The 6,100-nt window shown below is 37.2% G+C and overlaps 1 protein-coding gene across 6 annotated transcripts in view; it reads right to left on the reverse strand.

Moving 5' to 3' along the window:
* Nucleotides 1-3,272, reverse strand: part of LOC131980355 (rho GTPase-activating protein 12-like) — a 67,876-nt gene extending 64,604 nt beyond the window's left edge. For 5 of the 6 annotated variants that reach the window (XM_059344586.1, XM_059344585.1, XM_059344584.1 and 2 more), the window contains exon 1: nucleotides 3,090-3,272. The gene's annotated coding sequence lies outside the window, so the exon portion shown is untranslated. Of the gene's footprint in view, nucleotides 1-2,928 lie in introns of all 6 variants that reach the window. The other variant, XM_059344582.1, reaches the window with a different exon arrangement.
* Between the last annotated feature and the right edge of the window lie 2,828 nt (nucleotides 3,273-6,100).

The following is a 6,100-nucleotide window of genomic DNA, read 5'->3' on the forward strand; positions in this document are numbered from 1 at the left end:
ATTAATTATTTAATTTATAATTTATAACAATCTTGTTCTTCTGCCAATCTGATGAGAAAAATAACTTTCCAAAGAATATCCTAGCATTATAATGAATTGAATGAAATGAATGATGCTCTGTAAGTGCCATAACCATCCTGAATAAAGCTGTGCAACTCTATAAACAATACACTGTGGCTCGAGACTCTCTGGTTGCTCTTATTCCTCATATTGAAAGGTATTTAGACGGTTAAGTACCTGGAGGCTCTTGTCTCTTTCACTTATCCCTGCCTGGATTAAGCTCCAGCATCAGCGCTGCCGTTATAGTAGACAGAACAAATCTTCTCAGAGTCCAATCAGCAAAATCAGAGGAAGCACCTTAATTTGATGTGATGGTAATAAGATTTACAGTGGGCTGTGGGGTGGAGAATAAAGCCAAGCAGAGTTACAAGAAGTGACGGCAGGGTCTCGGCTGAAGACACGATGGGAAGGTAGAAGAAGAAGTGTGTGTGGGACTATTTGAACTCATATGAGGTGGAAAAATCTGCCGTTGTCAGCACATGCAGGAAACACACCCTCTCATTTTCTCACACCTCAGCAAAAAATAAAACAGTACCTTGGAAAAAGTTTTTCAAACGTTAAACGGTTAAATGTTTCCACTGAAACACAGAGAAGTGAGGCAGCAGAGACACTGCTCTGCTTCGGGTCTCACATGACACTTGTTTGCAGAGTTCAGACAGTTTTCGGTCCAGTGCTGACCAGCCACTGGAGTTATTTACACCAGAGAGAGCACATTTCACTCCCATTATTGAGTTATTTAAAGAAAGGGGAAATGAGGGCTCTTATTAGGCTCTTTTGAAATGTTCATGGTGTCATTATAGAACGGCCAAGAGGTCAACTATTCAGAAAGAAAGCTGTGATTTAACTGAAGATTGTTCAGAAGCATAAACTGTTTTTAATTGGAACTTCTTTCTACAAAAAAAAGCTGGAAAACAAGTTGAATATAACTTTAGCAAATGTCCTGTTTTTATTGCTTTGAAATGCAAAAAACACTATTTACCTCCTAGTTTTAGAGATAAAGACATCATTCAGAAACTATAAAAATGGCTCATGTGACAGATGTTTTTCTGTGATTTTGGGTGAACTGAACCTTTAAAAGTGGGGATTGATGTCACAATTTGCAACATCTGGAAATAGCAAAGCCTCACGAGTACTACACTGTGACTTTCGCACGAAAGTCACAGCAAATATAGGTCCTCGTATCCCTAAAAAGCCTAGATTCAGCACAGGCTGTCCCAGTTATGCACCCCTCACAGCGACTTTCCTCGAAACCCAACTCCTCGGAGGACGTCCCCTGAAACTGTCAGTAACCACGATCTGTCACACTTCATCAAAAACCACAGCCAGCTGCAGCTCACTTAATGTGGACTTCTTGAGAGAGGAGAGATCTGTCTGATAAAGCAACACAAATCCATTTAGCACCTCCCTACCTTACAGTACATCCTGCCAGTCACTCGTGCATCACAACCACTTAAGGAAAATGAATGCTCAAACAGTTTATTCACAATTTATCTATTCCAATACATTTTTGGAGTTGTAATTAACAATTTATAGTGATTATGCATGCACAGACTCCATTAAAGATTTAGTCTTTGTCACAAAATAGCAATAAATACCTATCAAATCAACTTCTAATTGCTTATCTTTCCAAAATAAAAGTCCAAAACTAAGATATATTCAACTCACAACAACAAAAAGCAGAAAATCCTCAGATTACACAGGCGCAAGTTTGGTAGTCATGTCCGATATATGACATCATTGTCACATTTCTGCAAACAAACTAATCACTTTATTTATCAGGCAAGTAAACAATTGCATGGTGGTTTAAAGACTTGGTAAGTATGTTAAGTGATTTCACACCTCAGAAAAATCAGTGCTCCTATCCATCAACACTATAAAAGCAGCTCTACTGTGATTAATAGGCCTAGTCCAAATTCAAGCCACAAAGATTTATCTTGAATCTGCAAACCTCTAACAGAGGCACGTTTTTTTCTCACGCTCATTGTCATTTAATTGCATTCAAAAAGGTAAACTGACCTGTCACCTGCTTTGTGCTGCAACCTGACAGGTTCATGTTACTGCTGACAGCTAATCAACTTAACCGTCTGGAGTTCGTCTATTTATTGAAAATACACTGAGCATGTTTTATTTACAGTGATAACTTTATTTATATATCATATGAAGACAAGCTGAGAAAGCCAGTTGAAAGTGCAATCATAGGGGCTTTCACACAGTGTGCCATTTATGTTTCTAGACAATTATTAAATGTGAATTTTCTTTGTACTAAACTATTGCTATTTTAATTAACATGCAAATAGACATGTTGTTGATGTTTTTATAGTTATTTATTTATTTATTTCATTAGTTTCTGCTGTTTTTGTATGTATAAATAGTGAAAAAAAATGGTACATCTCCATAAAAACCTATGTCCTTTGGTTGTATTTTGGGTTCCTGGCAGCTTTATACTTGTAATTTAAATAAAATTGAAAAATCTGACTGATAGCCAAGCTTGTGTTGAGAAAAAGGAGCCATGCATGTGATGTAAGGACAGACTGAAAGAAGCTAAACAGAGACAGAAATGAATGTATAGGAAGTTGACAGATTTGAACCAAAATCTCCTGGACTTCAGAGGTTTAAACACACAATCCCAAATAAACCTATAACATTGCTATTTGCTGCTTAAAAGCAAAGTTATGGTCAAATAAATGCCCTAAATACGCATCTGTAATGTTTATTTTCTGATTATTTGATGATTCTACTTTAGCCAGTATTCCTACAGGGATTACTAGTTAACCTTACAGTTCCTGCTTGTTTGTACCCCATTCCTCTAAATTTAACTCACTATGGGGATACTTTTTGCCACTTTCAGTAAATGTTTTAAAGACTTACCTTTGAGTTAAATTCACGTTTGTAGTCCTAACATCAAGCTACAGCTCTGTTTCTGGGCGTGTGTCTTGAATTACGGGAGCTAATCTGCCGCTAACGTTAGCTAGCTAATTAGCTTCCCTGCTAAACATTCCTCGGTGTCCCAAACAAACACCTTCACCCACCTTCTTCTCTCCTGGCGTGGGACACTCCGTGGAAGAAAAAGGGGGACAACACGCTCCGTATGCTCCCAAGTGATGTTAAAATCCCTGTAAACTTTCCTGTCCACCGACCGCCGAGTGAAACTGGTTGTTTTACTTGTCAGGTTAGTCAGATAGCGGCGCTCCCGTGTCTCCTGGCCGGTGTGATCCACAGCAGTGCTCGCTCCCGTGGACTCACGCCTGATCTGACAACTTTGGCAACTACCTTTGAGCAAAGATCGTATGTTAAAGAGATGTATCACTCGTGTTTTTGCTAAAATAATCGCCTAAGTCTTTTTTTTTTTGTCAAAATTGTTTTCTTTGCCTAAATCAGCGGTTCCCAAACTTTTTTAGCCGTGGACCCCCTTCTATGTCCCAACCGGGTTGACGCACCCCAAATCCCCCACACCTTCAAAAAAAACAAAATGCAATAAGATTTTTTATAGCCATATTAAAGGTGGAGGATGATGACAGGCTCAGGATCAGAGGCAGAAAGCAGATCAGTTGGGAAAATGTTAATGTTGGGAAAATATTTTGAGCTGCGTTGAACAAAAATTGCAGCAAATTTAAATGAGCGTGGAGTGAACACAACCCCGTCATCATAACACAGGTTGGAAAAATGATACAAGAACAAGAAGATAACTTCTTCTACGCTTCATTAAAAGATCAAAACAAGCAAAAATGACCAAAGATGACACAAAATTATCAAAATAGACACAAATTGACCAAAAATACATGTAAAAATTACCAAACAACCAAAAAATAGATGCAAAAATGACCAAAATACATGCAAAAATGAACAAAAAATGACACAAAATTGAATAGCCTGTATTTATTAATTCATTAATGACACGTCTTTATTGTGTGGGGGAAAAAAAATTTAATTGTGTCTTTATCAGACCGCCATTACATTTTTCATCTCGCGCACCCCCTAGCAGCAGCTCACGCACCCCCAGGGGTCCACGCACCACACTTTGGGAATCCCTGGCCTAAATCATCTCCTCATGACGCCGGCCACCTATGGTAAAATCGCCCCCATCCTCAGTTGATCAGATCATGTGATTTTACCCCTTTAAGATAATGGCGTATGTCAAGTGTGTGACTTAAGCGGATTTATTATGCCTAAGTCAAAATAAAATGTGACTTAGGCAATTTTTTGAACATGCCTTTGTGACTTAAGCAAGATATGATAACACTTAATTTTGAAGGTGTCTACATAAGAGTGACATGAGCGTGTCATAAACATGACATGGGATGTGTCATGAACATTAATGACACTTTGAAGTAACATTAACGCTCATGATACTTGTCATGTCATGTTTCTGACAGGCTTGTGTGACTCTTATGTAGACACCTTCAAAATAAAGTGTTACCATATCTTGCTTAGGTCACAAAGGCATGTTCAAAAATTGCCTAAGTCATTTATTTCTCTTAAGTTACATAATTTACATACAGTGTTATTACTATGCCAATAGCCATCCTTTGTTAGATCATTTTTGAGTGAAATGATCAATAAATAAATATCATGTGTTACACTTTTGGTGAAGTTTTTTGTCCTATATATATACGCTGGACTTTATTTTCACTCCATTGCTCTAAATGGAGAAAAATATATAGGACTGATTTTTTATTTTTATTTTGCCGCCCAACTTGACTTCACATCATCTTTTAACATATTCATGAACTCATTAAGAGAGGCTCCGTCTGGAGTGGAAAAAGAGACAGAGTGAGACCTCTTGTCTAATTCTATATTCTTTGATCGGAGCCTTCAAGTGTTTCGGACCGCAAACGGGGATTCAGCGCCACCCGGCGGCCATAAACTGCACGTACAGCTCATTTCAAGACGCTCCAAACATCATTTAGTTTTGTTAAGATAAATACATCTAATGACAACTTTTCAACTATTTGTTTTACAGTTATTTCCCATTCATGTTTGTTCCAAGACTGTGAATGCATGATTATGACTTTTAATCATTTGATCACTCCACTTCCAAAGAAGATACATTTGTTTTAGTAATGTGTTTGAGAAGCCTAGCCATCAGCATTAGCCAGGTGTTCTGTCGGAAAATTCTACCTGTCCACATTAGCGGCTCTACGCTCTACGCATGCGTGGGAGCATGATTGATGAGGGGCATTAATCCATCGAAAGGTGCTAAATCCCTAAAATCTTAAATAAACAATAATGATAATGCATCAAAATATGCTTACAGTACACGCCCTTGTGTGTGATCAAAAGCATATAAAGAAGTCCTAAAGCTGACGGAAATGCAAGAAAACACGGAAGGTAGCTTTTTTTTTTGTAAACACCGGCTAATGGCAGAAATGTCCTGGTTCTGTCCAAAAATAACAAAATCATCCAGTATACACATCAAAAGCTAATTAACACTTTAAATATCTTTTGTTTACAAAAAAAGAAATGACAAAAATGACACTAGGTGGTTTTATGGAGTTGCCAGGCAAAGAGCAGGTCAGTGCGCTGCGCAAAAAAACTGTGGAGAAAAAATAATAATTTTGAGCCTTGGCTTTACCTGCGGGAACCAGTTGATTATTTTGGGTAGATAGCGGAAACGCCATTCAATATATATATATATAAACATGCCACCACGTTATTTGAAAAGTTCAACCTTAGATTTTTTTTGGAAAATATTGCACCGTATACTAAAAATAAATACCGTAACAATACTAGGCCTACTGGCACAAATTACAGGTGTACTGTTTGTATTTTACAACATGTAAAAAAGAAACAGTACAGGGATGTTTTTATTGTGTACGTTTTTTATTACGGCTGATTTTCAATCAGGGTAACTTGTAACTAAAGAGGACAGCTTCCTGAAATATTACTCATTGTCAATGTAAATAAAAACCAAATGTTCCATAAATCATAATTTAAAAAATGAGTTTGTCACTTTTGACAAAACTAGCAAACTTGAGCAGAGTAACTTACTTAAATATATATAAAAAACATTTTCATAATGTTATTAGTTACCAATTATTCA

Source organism: Centropristis striata, chromosome 11 (genome assembly GCF_030273125.1).
Source record: "Centropristis striata isolate RG_2023a ecotype Rhode Island chromosome 11, C.striata_1.0, whole genome shotgun sequence".
Classification (NCBI taxonomy): Eukaryota; Metazoa; Chordata; class Actinopteri; order Perciformes; family Serranidae; genus Centropristis; species Centropristis striata.